This window comes from Bos grunniens, chromosome 8 (assembly GCF_055505025.1).
Source record: "Bos grunniens cultivar Pamir isolate PY7600 chromosome 8, Bosgru_T2T1.0, whole genome shotgun sequence".
In the NCBI taxonomy this organism is placed as follows: domain Eukaryota; kingdom Metazoa; phylum Chordata; class Mammalia; order Artiodactyla; family Bovidae; genus Bos; species Bos grunniens.
The window spans coordinates 6,101,609-6,121,367 of NC_141172.1; the positions used below are offsets into that span (position 1 = coordinate 6,101,609).

General features: G+C 45.8%; 1 protein-coding gene across 4 annotated transcripts in view; it reads right to left on the reverse strand.

Moving 5' to 3' along the window:
- GATA4 (GATA binding protein 4) overlaps positions 1-19,759 on the reverse strand; it is a 79,181-nt gene that overhangs the window by 9,134 nt on the left and 50,288 nt on the right. The gene's annotated exons all lie outside the window — the stretch shown is intronic.

Sequence of the window (19,759 nt, forward strand, 5' to 3'; positions counted from 1 at the left end):
AGCCTGTCTTTTCACTTCATATCAAAGCATTTCCCCATATTAGAAATTCTTCAGAAACTTTAGTGTATATTATCCCATCACAGAAATGCACCATCCTTTATTCTCACTGAATTTTTACTAAGTCATTACCCAGTTTCTGATTTTTGTAGACAAAGCTCATTCAGTAAACTACTCTTAGCATTTCTGGTTATTTCTCAGGATATTCCCCTAGATATAGAATTACTGAGCAAAAGGGACTCTCTTTTTTGAAAGCTCTTGAAATTTTCAAACTTCCCTGCATGAGAAGGTCGTAATTCATTTTTCTCATTTCAATATCTGTATGATCATGCTATGTCATACCTTGACATTTTTCTTGCTTATTGGAACAAAGGGATAAAGGTGCATATTATGAGCAATGATGCCTTAGAGTGGAACCTGTCCACAGGAACGTGGCCATCCCTGCCACTCCCCTGCACTCGCTCACAGGCCCCTCCCTCCCAACCCCCTTTGTCTTCCATTGTCTATAGAATTTTTTAAAATATTTACTTATTGATTGATTGATTAATTGATTTGGCCATGCTGGGTCTTAGTTGTAGCATGTGGGACCTAGTTCACTGACCAGGGATCGAACTCAAGCTCCCTGCATCGGGAGCTCAAAGTCAGCCACTGGCCCACTAAGGAAGTCCTAATGTCTATAGAAGGTAACAACGGACACATCTCACTCGTGTCATCCTGCTGAGATAGGTTGGGCCGGTTTTCTTATTCCCTGTTATCTATTTAAAGCCTGGCTGAGAACTCCCAGAAGTCTCTCTGACTCCATAGTATTGCTTCCTGTTTTGAAAAATGTTATATTCTTTCTAATTTTCTGTCCCTAAATACAGCCACTCTGGTGTCCAGATTGCTCTTATCGTACTACAAGAAGCAAGAGTGGATTTTTCTCTAGTTCACGGGGAGACTTGAGGAGGAGGGTAACGCCTTTCTCTGCCATCAGGACTTAGCCCCCTTGCCTTGGGGGTTAAGGTCTCACATTCTGCCAGTTCTGTGGCCCCACTACCTGCTCTAAGGGAACATGAGCTAAGAGAGGAAAGGATGGTGGGGGGCCCTCCCCTCAAGTCTGGGTACACAAACAGTCATTTGCACCTGCAAACAAGTAACTGTGAGTCAACAGTGTGCAGGTGTGAGGGGCTGTTTGCTCAGTCTGGGGAGCTGAGCACACACAGTCACAAGAGAGGCTATTTTTGCGCCCAGGTCACACTGAGAACCCTCCAGCAAGGTCACCGGCCTTCAGAGCCCCACATGACATGACGGCTCCTGGACTCAGCTTTCTTTCCCAAACCCGGGGGAGGCGTCAACAACCTGCACGTCACCCTCCACCCACCACTGCCACCCCACCCGTGCCTGTTGCCCTGCTCCCTTGGCCCAGCCTTCTGGTGAGAGGGCTGGAAAGGCCAAGGGAGTTCATAAAAGGCCCTCAGACCAAGGAGAGGCGCTTGCAATGTCCTCATTTGTAGCGTGTTTGCAATCAACACTAGATGGCGCTACAGCCTCAAAAGATCCTCGTCATTCGGGTCTAACTCCGGACAGAGGACTTTCTACAGCACCTTTCCATTCCAAACCCAGTACAACTCAATTATTCTTTTTGTTGTTGTTTGTTTTTTCAGGCCCAAATGTGGCCTGAATGGGAAAACGAACTCTTATTTAATTACCATCCAGCTTTCAACATTTTGTGGCCAATCGTATCTCATGTATACCTCCACCCACTTTCCCTACCTGATTTTTTTTTTTAAAGAAACTCTCAGACTTTCTGCCATTTCACTCATAAATATTTCAGAACGTGCCTCTCACAGATAAAGATTCACACTCTTTTTCTTTTAAAGATGAGCAAACCAACCTCTTTCCTATGTTCCGATTCATCTAAAGAAGGCTGCACAAACAGAGGTCTCTCAATCCATTCCTCTTTTTTTGGAGGGGACATTCCCTTTTCTTTTCACACTTACTGTTTTACCTCCCAGACAGGGTCTCATCTCAGGAGCCTCCCTAGCAGTTCCAGTCTTTCTGCTGGTTACTGGCCTGGAGCGTTGAGAACCCAACACCAAGGTTTGCCTTAAAAATACCTTCTCACCTGCCACACAGAATGGGTTACACAGTCAAGCAACTATTTTACAGGCTGGGGAAAGGCACTGGAGGTCGGCAAGTATGTATTTGTCACTAACAAATATTTACTGAGTACCTGCTATTTAAGCACTCTGATGGAGGTCATAGGAGCTATGAACACAGGAGCTAATGCCCTGGTTGGGCAAACTGGGCCACAGTATCAGCAATGAATAACAGCATAACTGAACTCATTTGGGCCATGTATCTTTAAAAAAAATTTTTTTTTTTTTTGGCTGTGCTGGGTCTTCATTGCTGCACAAGGGCCTTCTCTAGTTGTGGCGAGTGGGGGCTGCTCTGTAGTTGCAGTGCATGGGGCATATATGGGCTTCTCATCGCGGTGGCCTCTTTTGTTGCTGAACATGAGCTCAGTTGCTCCACGGCATGTGAGATCTTCTCAGACCAGGGATGGAACCTATGTCTCCTGCGTCGGCAAGTGGATTCTTTACCACGGAGCCACCAGGGAAGCCCCGGGACCCATATCTTAAGCAAGTGGGGTATTATGGTGGCAGAGACTGCTTGTCTAGGGTAGAAGGTGCAGAAGTCTGACCCAGATTGAAGAGTCGGGCATTACAACAGCAGCCAAAGGAAAGCCGTTAAGGACGAGCTTCCTAAAAGCATCGTAAATGTACCACGTCTGCCTACAACCTACCACACCTCCAAATGGGTAAAGTCTCCACGTCTTCTACCAGACAGATCTTGTCATCTGACCTACTCAGTGGGATGTTGCACACATGTAAATGATTATGACGAAGACAACCTAATGACAGAGAAAAATGCCTACTTCCCATGTTAAATAAAAAAACGCAACTTGCAAAACATCCTATACGCTGTGACAGCAGCTGAGACCACCAGGAAGGGGCTTCTATTAGGCTAATAAATTGTGTGGCTTTTTCATTTTTAAAAGTATCATTCTGAAATGTTATAATTGCTTAGCTTTTAAATACGATAAAAAAATAAGAAAACCAAAACTTCTGATCACCTACAGCAACTCCCACTATGCCATGGGGAAGGCACCTTTTATTCTCTTACATCTGACACAAGCAGGAACCCGATGGACTGAAGAAGGGGAAGAAAGTTCAAACACTACTGCTTAGCTCCCACTCTGGGGAAGGTGAGAGGCTACAGGCTGGGAGCCCCAAACCAGCACTAACATCTGTGTGAACCTTGGTAACAACCACCTCATTACATAGACGTGCCCTGGGTGGAACTTCCCGAGGGCAAGTGGGCAGCAGCCTGATTTCTAATGAGGAAGGCCACGGCCATGGCCTTGACTTTCAAAAGCCCCACCCACCCAGTGCCGGGCATCTTGGGATCTGGACCAACCACTTAGAAAGGCAATGGGAATCCAGCTCTCAGAAGTGGGTCAGTGTTACCCCACATTCAGAGGAAAGACTTGTAATAAAAGTTGTAAAGTACTTTGCAAATAAGAGGGGAAAAAACCTCACAACAATGGCTGTAAAGAGGTCTGCAAACACCCAATGAGATAACAGTGATGGGTTATTGTCAGGGCTGGTGGGGTTGGGAGAGAGTGGGAACAACCAGGGAGAAACTGGGGGCTGGGATTTTGGGAGCGGGAACAGATAGAAGAGCTAGATTTGGGAATCTGGCCTTTTCTCAATTGTAAGGTGTATCGCTCTTAAATTTGACCCAGTTTGAGACTCATAGGCAGAGTGAACTTGCAGACAGGTTGAGTGGTCTGGGGCTGCTCCTCATGGGAACTCTTAATTCACGATCATTTTAGCAACCAAAAGCAGAAAATGAATTGAGCCCTCACCCCAGGAATGGGGATTTAACTCCTCACTTCCATCCATGCCCAATTAAAAAAATGTTTTAAAGGAGGGGCGAAAACCCAGCCTGGTTTGTTCTGTGCCCAATTTATTAATAGTACGGATATGCCTAGGAATTAAGGCAGACTACGCCCACCCAAGTGCCTGCAAGAAAAATGTGGGCCAGGAGGTTGAAGGATCCCACCCTGACTTCCCCCATGGCTAGCTGACGCAAACACAGGCTGGGAGCTGACCTCTCCCGGCCGGCTCCATCAATCTTGGGGAACCCACCCACAGGCTGGCCAGCAAGTCAGGGCTGGGAGAGGGGCTGACGGGAGAGGAAGAGAGGGGAGCTGGTGGGGGAGAAGTGAGAGGACTCAGAGACCGGGATTACAGCTGGCAACATCCACTGGGTACTGCGAGAAAGCTGTTTTGTCTCCCTACAGCCGGAGAGCGAGCTCAGGCTGATGGACTCGGCCACGTTCATGCCAGCCGCTGGGTTGGAGCTGCAAAGCTGGCTCTGCTCTGCTGCAAAGGTGCCCCTCGTGCCTTCCCTCTTCAGGGGGGCTACCACTTGCTGGGTCTTGAGCCAGAGCTGGGAGGGAGGAGACCCTCCTCTCCCTCAGTCCTCAGATGCCGAGTCCGTCAGGTGCCTGTGTTTCTGGTGGGGGCACCAGAGCCCAGATACATGCCGTGTGTGTGTGTCCACTCTGTTTGCCTTTGAAGCAAGTGCTGGACACAGAGATATATTAGGCAAAGTGTAAAACGTGGAAGTGTTAGTTGCTCAGTCGTGTCCAAGTCTTTGTGACCCCAAGAACTGTAGCCCACCAGGCTCCTCTGTCCATGCCAAGAATTCTCCAGGCAAGAATACTGGAGTGGGTTGCCATTCCCTTCTCCAGAGGATCTTCTCAACCCATGGATCAAACCCAGGTCTCTTGCATTGTAGACAGATTCTTTACTGTCTGAGCCACCAGGGAAGCCCATATTAGGCAAAACTGGGGCAAAAATCTCTGCCCTAAGTTGTCTCAATCTAGCTGGGGATGCACAACTCAAAGCAAATAATTAAATGCGACAAATTGCAATGAAGCCTGGGCTGCATCACTAGGCCCCACCCCTCACCTCCACCCCCAGCACATCCTCAGCTGCCCCAGGTCACTCTGCAGTCTATCTCGGGAGGGAAAACACACAAACACAATGGAAATTATCCATGCCCAGAGCGCCAATTCAGTGGTGCAAAATCAAGGCCAGAGTGGGTGGGAGGCCAGGCCGGGTGAACAGAGTGGAGGGGCCGCCCAGAGACGGGACAGAGCCAAAGGGGCTTCAAGACGTCCAGCCCCACCCAGAGGTCCCTGCTGAACCCCAGCCCCAAGTCCCATCCAAAGTTCAGCGGAGATTGTGCCTGGATTTCCTGACAGGCCAGGCTCTGTCCCTGGGCTGGCGCCTCGGTTTGAGGCACGAGCAGCAAACAAATCCCGAGGTTTTTGGGCAGCGACTGAGCCTTCGGTCTTCTGGGCTTCGTCAGGCCCAGCCGGTGACAGGCAGCTGGGCGGGGAGGGCAGACACAGCTCAGGCAGCGACCGGCTGGCTGGCAGGATTAGAGTACCTATTTTGGAAGCTCCTGCTAAACAGAAGCGGTTCCTGCTGGGCCGGGCTGCAGCTGCCCTGCGGAGCGAGAGCTGGGGGCCTGCCTCTGAGTGCCCAGCAGGGCACGCGGGAGCTGCACAGAGAGTACCCACTACATCCCAACCCTGACCCATGAGGGTCAGGATAGCTTTAGAAATTTACAAACAAGGAAGCTGAGAAGAATCTGTATGAAACATGTGACCCACTATATTTCTTTTTCTTTCTTTCCTTCCTTCCTACTTTTTTTTGGCCACACCATGTGGCTTATAGGATCTTAGCTCCTGGACCAGGGATCAATCCCATGCCCCCTGCAGTGGAAGCACAGAGTCGTAACCACTGGACCCCCAGGGAAGTCCCTGAACTACATTTCTTAATAGCCACTGAGCAATATGAGAGACCTTTAAACTTTTCTTCAGGTGAATATTGTAATTGTACTGGAAATAGATTTCCACCAACACACACACTCCAGTAGCATTTACCGAGGAGCCTGGCTTTGGACTTGAGGTGAGAGTTAAAGAATGAGTCAGGTTAAGAAAAAAATCACAAGTAAGCAAGGACATCCTGAAAGGAAGGAACCACCAGAAACAGGGAGGGAGGGAGGAAGGAAAGGAGGAAAGAAAGAACAACCTCTTGCTATGATAGACTGGAGGAAAATATTTGCAGCATGATGCCAAGGATTAATACTGCCTAATATGCTTTGGCGGGGAAGGCAGTGGCAACCCACTCCAGTAGTCTTGCCTGGAAAATCCCATGGACACAGGAGCCTGGTGGGCTGCAGTCCATGGGGTCGCTAAGAGTCGGGCACGACTGAGCGACTTCACTTTCACTTTTCACTTTCATGCATTGGAGAAGGGAATGGCAACCCACTCCAGTGTTCTTGCCTGGAGAATCCCAGGGACAGAGGAGCCTAGTGGGCTACCGTCTATGGGGTCGCACAGAGTCGGACACGACTGAAGCGACTTAGCAGCAGCAGCAGCAGCAGCAATATACTTTGGGCACCTGATGTGAAGAACTGACTAACTGGAAAAGACCCTGATGCTGGGAAAGATTGAAGGCAGGAGGAGAGGGGGATGACAAAGGATGAGATGGTTGGGTGGCATCACCGACTCGATGGACTTGAGTTTGAGCAAGCTCTGGGAGTTGGTGATGGACAGGGAGGCCTGGCGTGCTGCAGTCCATGGGGTTGCAAAGAGTCAGACACGACTGAGTGACTGAACTGAACTGAATATGTTAAGAAAAATGACACATCACACAGAGAAAGGCTCCGTGGGGCAACCAATGATGACACTGAAGAAGCTGTGGGAAGAGACAAGCCTTTCCATTCTGTGGACCAGCTGATCCTTTCTTGAAGCTCTAACCAACGATGACACTGGAGAAGCTGTGGGAAGAGACAAGCCTTTCCATTCTGTGGACCAGCTGATCCTTTCTTGAAGCTCTACAAGCTCCCAAGTGTCTGCCTCCATTCCTATTTGGTCTGCATTCACAGCAGGGGCAGAGTGGGAGGGAGGCCCAGAAAGACGTGTGTTAGTGGGGTTCAGAGAAGTAAGTCTTGTCCAGTAAATAGAGGAGCTCAGCTTTCAACCCAGAAAGACTGGCCAGTCTCTTAACCGTGGACCCAGAGTTCCACCAGGTTCTGCCAGCAGATGGATGGCTTGACCATCTTGCCGGGGGCCTGATTCTCCTCCCAGTAGCAGACAGTGATTTTTGAACATGAGCAATTCAAAAATCACTTTGTGAAAGACAGTCATGACATGACATGTTAGCAGCGAGGACCACAAGAAGTCCAGCACCCACATATGTATGCCTGTTTATCCAGCTCACCGGCACCACAGAAGCATCTCAAGGCACGTGCGTTTCAATGCCCTTCAGCACACCAGCTTGGGAAATGCCTCCTGGCCTGCCTCTTTGTGACCCTCAAGAATCCCCAGGTACAGGGATATAATTACAGTGTAAAGATTTCCCCATGACTGAAGGGGTAGTCACTAACGTGGGAGAAATTTCTGGGAGCTTTAAATTTTTATTTATTTATTTGGCTGTGTCTTTTTTGCTGTGCGAGTTTTTCTCTAGTTTCGGAGAGCAGGGGCTACTCTCCAGTTGCAGTGCTCAGGCACCTCTTGTTTCAGAACACGGGCTCTAAGGCACGATGGCTTCAATAGCTGCGGCACGTGGGCTCAGTAGTTGAGTCTCCTGGGCTCTAGAGCACAGGCTCAATAGTTATAGCACGTGGGCTCAGTTGCTCCATGGCATGTGGGATCTTCCTGGATCAGGAATCAAACCTGTACCTCCTGCATTGGCAGGTGGATTCTTTACCACTGAAGCACCAGGGAAGCCCTCTGGGTGCTTTAGAATTCACAGTTGGTCCTTGGTGAGCATGATGTCCTGAGCCTCCTGCATTGTGCAAGGTTAAGTCCATGAAGGATACAGACCGCCTCATGATTATCCATGGTGTTAGGTTCTGAGAATACTACTTTGCTTGCTGTATATATAAGTGAAACACATGTAGACTCCTGGGAGAGGGTCACCATGGCCCCTTTCCACTTGTGATGCACAGGCTTGGGAAACTGTCTTCAAAGTAGACAAACAAACAAAGAGACACTCAAAAGATTGTGTTGTGTTTTAATTTCGATCTTAAAACTCTTCCTAATGTTGATATTTTATCCTTCTGACAATAAATGTTTTTACAAACACTGTTGTGCCCAGTGGTCTCCTGGTCCTCTGTGGGCTCCCCCTCCCCACATCCTGTCCATTTTTACCCAGTGGCTGAGCTGCCCAGAGTCTTCCCCAAGGGGCCTGGGGAAGAACCCTGCAGACATGAGTGAGGACTAGCCTGGGTCTCTGTCAGCTGCTGCATCCAACGGACACCCTGCCCTGCAGCCTCCCTCCTCTAAACCTGGAACCAACAGCTCCTCCTCTTTGGCTCCCCCCGCCTCACCCACTCCGTTGGACTGGCTAGGATACCACATAACTCACAAGTTACAGTAGAACACTTCTGAGGGAAAGGTGCTTGTTACTAATTATTCTGGGTTACCGTTTTGTTGTTCACTTGCTAAGTCATGTCCAACTCTTCGCCACCCCGTGGACTGCAGCACGCCAGGCCTCCCTGTCCCTCACTCTCTCCCTGAGTTTGCCCAGGTTCATGTCCATTGGGTCAGTGACGCCATCCAACCATCTCATCCTCTGCCACCCTCTTCTTTTGTCTTCAATCTTTCCCAACATCAGCATCTTTTCCAATAAGTTGGCTGTTCACGGCAGGTAACTGGCTTAACATCAGACTTATGGCCACTCTTGACAGAACTCAAGTATAAGACCTACAACCCTGACACTTACTCCCCCGGGGTCCCCCAGACACTCGTTTCTCGGTGTCACCACCTCCCAGACAAGGTGTATGCAGAATGCAAGGAAAGAGGTGCCCCAAACTGCTCTGAATGCTGGGTTCTCTAGTTGGCCACCAACATCTCCCATCTCCCCAGGTTCAGGCTGGGTTTAGCCTTTGGCTCAGCTACAGCCACAGGAGCCCTGGGTGGGCATCGGCCACTGAAAATATTTGCTGCTTCCTGGACTCTGGGTACTGAGCCCAAAACACACCCCCATTCCTTCTCTGCGCCTGATAAGCTCTGAGCAGCCCCTCATCCTGGTACTCTTGTGCTGGCTCCTGGAGGGTGGGCACACAAGTCTTGAAAACTAGAAGAGATGTCTGGGTGACTATGTGGACGTTTGGTGGAGGAAACCAAGGTCCGAAGATGGTGAGTAAGTCATCTAAGCTTCCAGAACATTCTGTGACCTGATCTTTGCCCTCCCCAGCCCCATGCTGCTCTCAGGCTGGTTCACTTCATCTGCAGTGCTCGGCACACAACAGAAACTCAGAACATTTTGACCGAACAGATTTCAAAATCCAGCGCCCTAAAGCATTCAATGAGGCAGCAGTCACACCAGTAGGACAGTGTACATCTGAAGGCTCCGCTCCTGGCCTGCCTGATTGCCTGGTTACTGAGATCCATGTTCCTGGACACACATCATAATTCAGTTGAGGGAATTATATACACAGGGCCACAAGTTCTCCTAGCTATAAATACACATATACACATAGTGTACATATACACCCATCTCTGTGTGTGTGTATATATATATATGTATATTATACATCCATCTGGATGTATGGATGGATGGATACAGGAAAGTACTCCACGAAATGCATTAAAAATCAGCCAACTCTAGTGATAAAATTGCTCTAATAATTCATTAAAATACATCGAAAAGACTCCCCAACACTCCCAGAGATAAAGAGACAGACAGGAAGGCAGAAATATTTATATGTTAGGTGTTAATGGCAAAACACTAGCAACAACTCAAATATTCACTGGTAGGGGAATGAGTAAGAAAACTAAGATACAGTAAAAAAAGAAAAAAAGAAAACTTGGGTTGATTTTTTAAATGACAATTAGTAGACTATGTCAAGAATTTTCTCTTCCTGTAACACAGTTCAAAATTCACTAAATCAGCAGCTAATTAAGCAAACATCTTTGTATTGGGGGGAACAGCATTGGAGGCAGAGGGAACAGCAGTGTGAAATTCCTGAGCTCAGGGGAAATGGATGGTTAAAAATAACATTAATACCGCGAAAGAAGCCGGTCACAAAGATCAGAGTGCGTGGTCCCATTCATATGAAATGTTCAGAATCCACGGGCAAATCCACAGAGAGTAGATTAGTGGTTGCCAGGGGCTGGGGGAGAAGGAACGGGAATGTCTGTTGACGGGTACAGGGTTCTTCATGGAGTGATGAAAATGTCCTCAAGTTGACTGTGAGACAGACACACAACTCTGTGAACATATTACCATCCATCCACTGTAGTGCACACTTTAAATGAGTGAAATTTACAGCCTGTATATTACATATTACTTGCATAATGCAGATTAATAAGGCTGTTGCGAAATAACTAATATCATGTTCAATTTACTTTTCAAAAGCATCTCTGCCTAGGCGCCAGGGGATTGGAGATGTCAACTTCATTCCTGCAACTTCCCAGGATCCTCCCATTCCAATGACCAAATGCCTTCTGCAGGTGGACCTCAGGGCTCAGGTAGCCACTAAGGCACAGGCTATTCTTCCCACCCCACAGAAGGAGAGAGGAAGGTCCTTTCCACAGTGGGCAGGACCAACAAGTGCAGGCATGTACGTGACAAGCCAGTCAAAAGCTGCCTGCCAATCTCGCTGTGGACAAAGTCCGGCGCTGGTTCTGGCTCCCCCAGAGTCCAGGCCTCCCGCCAGCCTGCCTCAGTCTCCTAATTGTGCCCTGGGAGAGGACTGTGGGTAAACACGCAGACCGGACATTGATGGAGAGCAGGGCACGGGGATAGGGAGGTGGGCAACATGAGGATATCTTGACAAGAGGATAAACAGAAGTGCATTTGATCCAGAAACTCCACTTCCAGGAATTTATCCTGTGGATGCCCTGGCACTTTCATATAACGGCTCACGTACAAGCATAGTTAATGTGGCATTTTTTCCTGTAACAGCAGAGGATTGGGAAAACAACTTATATGTTCATCAATATGGGACTATTATTAACTCAATGAGGGTGTGCTGTGTAGCCATAAAGAATGAAAATCTTTTATACACTGATAAGGAATTCTTTCAGAGAAAGCACTGGCGACCCACTCCAGTACTCTTGTCTGGAAAATCCCATGGATGCAGGAGCCTGGTGGACTGCAGTCCATGGGGTCACTAAGAGTCGGACATGACTTCACTTTCACTTTTCACTTTCATGCATTGGAGAAGGAAATGGCAACCCACTCTGGTGTTCTTGCCTGGAGAATCCCAGGGACGGAGGAGCCTGGTGGGCTGCCGTCTATGGGGTCGCACAGAGTCGCACATGACTGACTCGACATAGCAGCAGCAACAGCAGCAAGGAATTCTTTACAAAATATGCTAAGAAATATTAGACGGTACAGAACAGGGCATAGAAGACTCTCTTAAAAAAGAAGAGGCGTCCAACACTGCTATATTTAAAATGGATAACCAACAAGGACCTACCGTATAGCACAGGGAACTATGCTCCGTGTTATGTGGGGGAGGAGTTTGGGGGAGAATGGATACACGTATCTGCAAGGCTGAGGTCCTTCCCTGTTCACCTGAAACTATCATATTTGCTAGTACGCACACCAAGTATCTCTAGGAGGACAGACAAGAAACTGATAATACTGACTGCTTCTAGGGAGACTATAATCTGGTGGCTCAGGAGTACTTTTCAACTGTATTCCCTTGTGAACCTTTCGAATACTGAACTATGTTAATTTATCTCCTCATTGCAATTAAATAACTCTTTTATAGGTTAAATAAAGCAATAAAGCAAATAATAAGCCTCCACCAGCATCACCACTGTTTCATGTAGTGATGTTTTTAATTTAGAGCAGGGAAGATTCCTTTTTCTGATTTCCCATCAGAGCATCTTATCTCCCACAATTTCCCAAGCAGGTTCTCAGTCTAATTGACCCACTGCCATCTCTCAGAGCACCCCAGTTCTTATCCCGAGGTGCCCCCAAGTCCAGTCTCCTCGACCAGCTTAGTTCCCAGCCCCCTGGCGAATCCTGCTTGGTTTCTAAAGCTAGGCTAAACCCATGCACGCTGCCTGTTTAGATCCTGTTCCTTTTATTAATTAGGAAGACTGAGAAGGCGCTATGGCCAGGCCCTTTATCAGGGCCGTTGGAGGAGACTTATACCAGGCCAGTCTGGGCCCTTTTGACTCTGCAACCTCTCTTCAAGTTTGTGACAGGTTGGAAGGACAGAAAGGAAATACTGAACAAATTGCCAGACCAGCTCCCTCAGGGATCCAGACAATGGGTCTGGAGGGAAAAGCCTTTTCCTTCCAGCCCAGTGGCCGTCAAAAGGAAACAACTTCCCTTTCACCTCCTGGAATGGCAGCAGCCAGCCAGCCAGCCGGGGAGATTTATGGAGATATAATGTGACCTCTTTATTGCTCTGAATGCTAGGGAGGCATTTCAGGGAGATTTACGCCTTTTAGAAGGGGAGGGGAGCTAAGGTGTAGCACTGTATACATGGGACTACTTTCCTCCTCTGGGGGTTTCTTAGGGATTATTTAATCAAACCCAGGTTAAATTCAATCACCAGCAGTTTATATTTTCTTCTCCCACTAATCCACCTAGTTATCCTGCAAGCTTTTTGCATGAAACGTGGATTCTAAGGAGAGTCAGGAGGGCTCTGTTTAGCTTTGCATTCACTTAACATAAAACAAAAAGAAGGATGAAGATCACTTACAGTAGGGCCAGGAGACTGTGTTCCTCCCAGGCAATGGACCGGATAGCACTCATTTTATGCACCTATGTTTAGGACCTTCTTCGTAAAATGGGAGTGTTAGACCACATATCAAGGTCCTTCCTAGTTCAAAAATTATCTGGATTAATATCAGATCAAATGTATAAATGACTCTGTCAGCGATTTTTCTGTCATTTGGGTTTTTTTAAAGCTGCAGAACCCTTCCTTCAATGAAAACTTTATTTAGGATTGATGTATGGCAAAACCAATACAATATTGTAAAGTAATTAACCTCCAATTAAAATAAATAAATTTATATTAAAAAAAAAAAAAAAGACAGAGAAGTGCAGCTGATTGAGTGAAAGGATGACCCAGACTTTTCCCAAATCCCCCTCGATACATTTAAACTCACACAGTGGCCTTGAGGAGGTCCTCCAACCACCAGAGTACTTTTCTGTCATTTGGGTTTTTTTTAAGCTGCAGAACCCTTTCTTCAATGAAAATTTTCTTTAGGATTGATGTATTTAGGATTAGTATAGCTGCAGGAGTGTTACCCAGGACTCTCTACCAATGATGTGAATGAGATCCATCTACTGCTTCAATACCACAAACTACATTTACTAAACTTATAGGCTGGGAGCAATGAGAACCTGCTCCAGAAGCATTACAAGCCAAAACATTCACCAACAGCAGCTTTACCTCTCTTGCTTTGGTCTCCAAAACTCAGAAATAAAATATTTGGAAAAGATGATTTCTAACTCTCTAGGTTGTATATTTTTTTTTTTTAATGTGGACCACTTTTAAAGTCTTTATTGAGTTTGTTACAATATTGCTCCTGTTTTATATTTTGCTTTTTTGGCCGGGAAGCATGTGGAATCTTTGCTCCCTGACCAGGCACTGAACCCGCACCCCAAGCACTGGAAGGTGAAGCCTTAACCACTGGACCACCAGGGAACCCCTTTAACTCCCTACTTTTTGAATCATCTGACTTGGCACTACACTGGAACTCTTTCCATTCATGTATATATGTATTTTATTTATCCCTATATTTATGTTTAAATTGTATAAATCATTATTGCTTTAAGAATACAAACAGTACAGAAAGATGGCACACGAAAGATACAAGTCTCCACCATTACCACTGTCCTGCTCCCTAGAAGCAATGGAGGTTAACAATTTTTCTATTTCCAGACATTTTCTATATTATTAATTATAATTTTCATATTTAGAAATTATAAAAAGTACCAAAAATAATATAACAATTCCTTTTATTCTTTATCACCATCCCTATCCAATCACTATTTTGAATTCACTGTATATTCTTCCAATTCCTGTTCATCCTCTTACACACATAGATATGTATCTCTGAACATGATAGGCATGGCTTTGTATAAATTGAAATTTTACTTTACATGAATACCCTCATACCGTACACCAAGTTTACAAATTTACTTTTTTTTAACTGTGAAATATTTCAGTAATTGAGAAGAAAAGAATATTACACCACTTTTGAAGCCAGCATTTGGCTTTGTTAAATCTTAACATTTTACCATATTTCCTTCCAATTTTTTAAAGAAATAAAGCACTGCAGATTGTTGATTCCTATCATCCCAGTCTCTTCTTTCCCTCAGTGGATCTTGAATATGTTTACAATTCATGTGAATGCTTTTACTCTGGTAAATATATGTGCACAGTTTTCCAAAAAAGTACATAGTTTTTTTGCATGTCTTAAGCTTCATTAAGCTTCATAGAAATAACATGATATTTGTAGCTTTCTGTAAGTTTTATTTTTGCCTGTTAATATGTTTCTGAGTTTTAATTATGTTGATACATATGCAGCTACTTTATTTGCTTTACAGTTTTTCTTTATATTAACACAGAGCATTTAATTTGTCTATTTCATTATGATGTATATTTAGGTAGTTTTCAATTTTTGCCACAATAACCACTGCAACAGGAATCCTTGTACTTATCTCTAGGATGTATTAGGCTTGTTCAAAACCTTCCATCCCTGGTAGTTATCCATTGCAAGTGCCAGACCTCTAGAAATTAGCATGTTAAACTGAACCAACTTGAGGGGAATAACTTCCACAGGACTTATTTTCCAAAGAAAAACATTGTTTAGAGTAGCAAAATTATAAGCCTACCAAGGCATGTTGTAAAACCTCTAAACAGTGACCCAGCAAGCTTTGTGAATGGAAATGTAGTACTCAAATCACATCTGCTTTAAAAGTTGTAACAAATATAGATGCATTAAAGAGAAACATATACATTCAACAAACACTTATGTTTGGCTGGGGTGCTGTTTAACAATGTATCAGACATCTTTTGCTAGGTTATGTTGTAGTAAGCAACCCCAGAATCTCAGTGGTCTACTATGTTCAAGCGTTGTTTCCTGCTGTTCATACTACACGTCAGCTGGCTGCAGTTCTGTTGTATGTGTGTAATTCGATTCAATCTGAGACCCAGGCTGACAGTGCAACCTCTACTTGGGTCATGCTGGTCTCATGGCAGGGGCAAAAAAGTGATGTCAGCTCTACATAATGACTCTTCATACCTGTGCTTGGAATCTGTGCAAGTGACTTGTAGTCACATGGCCTTGATCAAAGCAAGTCTCACAGGCAAGCCTATGTTATCAGGGTGGGAGATGTAATCCTCCCCCAGGAAGGGGCACCTGGAAGGGCCCCAGGCATCAGGGCACAGTGCCATCTGCCCTGAACACAAATGGGATCGCACCATACAGGCCTTTCTGCAGCTTAGTTTCTTCATGGAAGCACATGTATTTGGACACTTCCCCCACCCTCCCCCCAAAAAAGGCCTAAAAATATTAGATCTTTATTGACATAGGATAGGAAAATGGACTGAAGTTCCCTTATGCCCAGGACTTTCTCTTATAATCAACAGCCTGGGGCTGATCAAACTCAGACCCCCACTCCCCCAGAGGGACAATCCCTGCTGGTATCAATCTGCCCTTGTTATCAGGGCCAATTTGAGCACTATCTGGTCTAAAGTTTCGTTATAAAACTATGACCCTGGAAAAATAAGGTTTTTGACAGTGTGGTCATAATATTCTTTAGACTCCAGAGAAAGCTTGAAAAAAAAATTCTCTTTAAGAATTCTTGCCCTGAGGAAATAACTCCTCCTATGCCTTAAGAGGGGCTTCCCTGGTGGCTCAGATGGTAAAGAATCCGCCTGCAATACGGGAGACATGGGTTCGATCCCTGAGTTGGGAAGATCCCCTGGAGGAAGGCATGGCAACCTACTCCAGTATTCGTGCCTGCAGAATCCCCATGGACACAGGAGCCTTGTGGGCTACAGTCCATGGGGTTGCAAAGAGTCAGACACAACTGCCTGACTAAGCACACACCATCAACAAAGATCTATCTCACTCTTTGAAGAATATTTATTAGTTTTACATGGTAAAAGTACATTTACATTCTAATCCATAATTCCCAAAGTTGTTTAGCTGCACTTTGATATCTGAAAGGATCCACTGCTTGCTGCCAGTCTTTTTATACCATGGGTTCCCCTTTCCTAATGCCTTGGCTGTCTTTCAGCAAGTAATTTTTCACTGCTGCATACAGCAGGGCTGTAATGAACATCATTGCCTTAATTTCTGTGCCAGTACCTGTTTATTTTAATTTGTTTTGATTTCTGGCAGGACAAGTTCTCTCTTCTTACATCTTATTCATAAAAACTATCTTGGCTATTCTTGCACAATAACTCATCCATATAAATTTTATAATCATCTTGATAAGTTGAATTTAAGAAATCCTGTTGGGATGTTTGCTGGGACCGCATTAAATTTATAGATTTTCTTTGAGGGGGAATCTGGAAGGAAGAATACTGCTAAGCTTTCCAATCCAAGAACACAATATCTTTTCCCATTTGTTCATGTCTTTTTTATATGTCTTTAAGTTTTATAGCTTTCTCCACAGTGATCTTACATATTTGTTTACCAAAGCTGACCATTCTTTCATCTGCAAATAATGAGAACATTGCCTCTTCCCTTCCAATCTCATTTATTTTATTACCAGGTAAATAAATTTACACCAGCCAGAGATCTGAGAGGTATGGACCAGTTCTCAAAGTCTTTCCCTCAATGTGGTTTGAATTTCCATCCTATTTGAGAGTATTTCTAAAGTTGGGGGAATGAGTTTTTCCCCACTTTTCACTAGAGATGAAGACATTTTGTTCCTAAACCAAGACATAAGTACATGGATATCAGAATATATTTTATATTCATTTATTGTATTAGTTTTATTTTCTTTTTCCTTTTTTCACTCTCAGAGTGTCTGCTGGGCCTCAGTGCCACCAATAAATGTCACAACTTCCTCCAAATGGCTCTCCAACTGGACAGGTTGGACATGGATGAGGATGGGGACCCAGGCTTCATATTTCTCCTCGCTGCCTGGACCTCTGCTGGGCTGTTGTCCTCAGACCCTAAGGAAAGGCCCAAAGACCCCTGCTTTTGCCAGTAGCTGCATAAATCATCCTTCAGAGGTTCCTGTTTTTTTCACTCTATTTCTATTTGTGCTAAAGTCATTAAAATCCACCCCCTCCAACACACACCCCAAGACTTCACCCTCACTGACTCTCAGAGGGTCAGAGCTGGACATGAGGTATATGGTTCCAATCCACTTGTTTTTACAAAGGAATCAGAAGCCGAGGGAAGCCCATATGGACAATGCAGTTTTCACCTTATAGACAGCCTGATCACCTCTTCTGAGAGGGACACCAAGCCCACATCACTCCCACAGTAGAGACAGAGGTACAGAGAACCCTGGATCAATTCTAGCCCCCCAAATCACTCAGAGGTAGGAATGTCCAGGAAGATGCATAAATTGGGTTACTTAAATAAATTAAAAAAACAAAAACAAAAACCCAATACACAATTCCTCCTTTTCCTCATATTCTTATCCAAATCCACTGGGAATCCAGCAGCCACCGTGGGATAGGTACATTTCCTGGCAGAAATCCACCATGCAGGCGACCTGGCCTCTGCTTTCTGGCAAATACAACTTAGCACCATGATGGTGTGAACCAAGTGATGCTGGCCTGGAACTCTAGGAAGAGTCCACTGAAGGGGCTCAGTGAGGAAGAGGGTCTCGCTTACTGTCAGATTCCCAGAGACAGACCCTGTCTGGGCCTCCTCAGGGCCTGTACTCTCTTCCTTTCTAAGTGCAACCCAAAGGGTTTCTTTGCTTTCCCCTTTTTTTCAGCTCTTGATGGAGGCAGACAACTGGCTCCAACTTCCTTAGAAGGATTTTTAAAACATTCCAAAGCTATGACAAAAGTCGTCCTCCAAGTACCTACAACCCCAATTAACATCTGCATATGTACATGTGGCTTCCCTGATAGCTCAGTTGGTAAAGAATCCTCCTGCAAAGCAGGAGACCCTGGTTTGATTCCTGCGTCAGGAAGATTCCCCTGGAGAAGGCATAGGCTACCCACTCCAGTATTCTTGGTCTTCCCTTGTGGCTCAGCTGGTAAAGAATTTGCCTGCAACTGTGGGAGACCTAGGTTCAATCCCTGGGTTGGGAAGATCTCCTGGAGAAGGGAAAGGCCACCCATTCAAGTATTCTGGCCTGGAGAATTCCATGGACTGTATAGTCCATAGGGTGGCAAGAGTCAGACACGACTGAGCAACTTTCACTTCACTTCACTCATACACGTGCCCCCATATGTAGAAAAAAATCAGATGTTAAGCTGGATATGTCCAACTGTATGCCTAAATGTACACTAATACTGAGACAGAAGGTAACTCCTAACAAATATTTACAAAACTCCAATTTAATTCCACCTGGCAACCTAATCTTTCATTAGTAGAAGTGAAAAAATCCTATTCGAAATAATACCTGCTTGGTGATAACAGTGAGTATTTATTAATAGGTGACTGATGACTAACAGTTAAGGATGCTATGCTTTAGGAACATTATTTCTGTTACTCTCAATAACCTGATGAAGCGGACGTGAACGCTGGAGAACACTGCAGTGAGTAGTAGAGCCGGAATTTTAAATCAGGTGTCTTGACTCCAGACTCGTGCCCTCAACCACAAGCCTCTTCTGCCGCTCTGTTATCAGCTGCCAAATAATAAAAAGATGGAGGTCCCAACACGAAATATAAGCAAGAGTTCCGAACATGCCAAAAAGAGGTCTGGCTAATGGGCTCTGCCTTCACCGGGAACAGCTGGTCAGACGGTGCATTCGGCCAGCTCTCCCTGGCCCAGCAGATCCGTCCTCCCAGTCCTTCGCCCCCCACTGCCCCTTGTGCTTTGTCTTGGGAAAGGGTCCCCTTTATTAATGCCATTCCTGGAGATGTGTTTACACAGGGCAGGAAACTTAATATCAACATTCCCTGAAGGAGAGTGTCTTGTCACTTCTGTGAAGCACTTCAGGCAGGCAGAGACCAGCCTTCCAAATCAACAGGCACTTACGCCCTTTAAACAGAGTCTGATGGGAGAGTTTGTTTCTACAGAGAATCTTTGAGTTCCTGAGCCGGTTTGTTATGATGAGGTTGAGAGGCGGTTACCCGTATACACAAAACCCTCCTGGGTGCCTTAAGAGGCTCTCTAAAAAGGATCTCAAGGAATCTATTCGCAGTGAGGAGGAGGGAGAAGCACAGATTCAGACACTCAATGAGTTGCAAAGGACAAATCTGCTGAGGGAAATGCTACAAGTCTCCATATGTTGGCAGGGGGAGATTGTATGGTTCTGGCTCCAGGGCCAGAATCTAAGAGGATGCGAAGGCTTGGTGTGTGGTTGGCGGGGGTCAAGCAGTTTAGGAAGTCAAAGAGGGCACCGCCAGGGCCCAGCAGAGCATCACGAGATCAAGGAATGAGGTCGCATGAATTTTACAAGGTGAACATGGAGAGCACTGCTGCTGCTGCTAAGTCGCTTCAGTTGTGTCTGACTCTGTTCGACCCCATAGACGGCAGCCCACCAGGCTCCCCCGTCCCTGGGATTC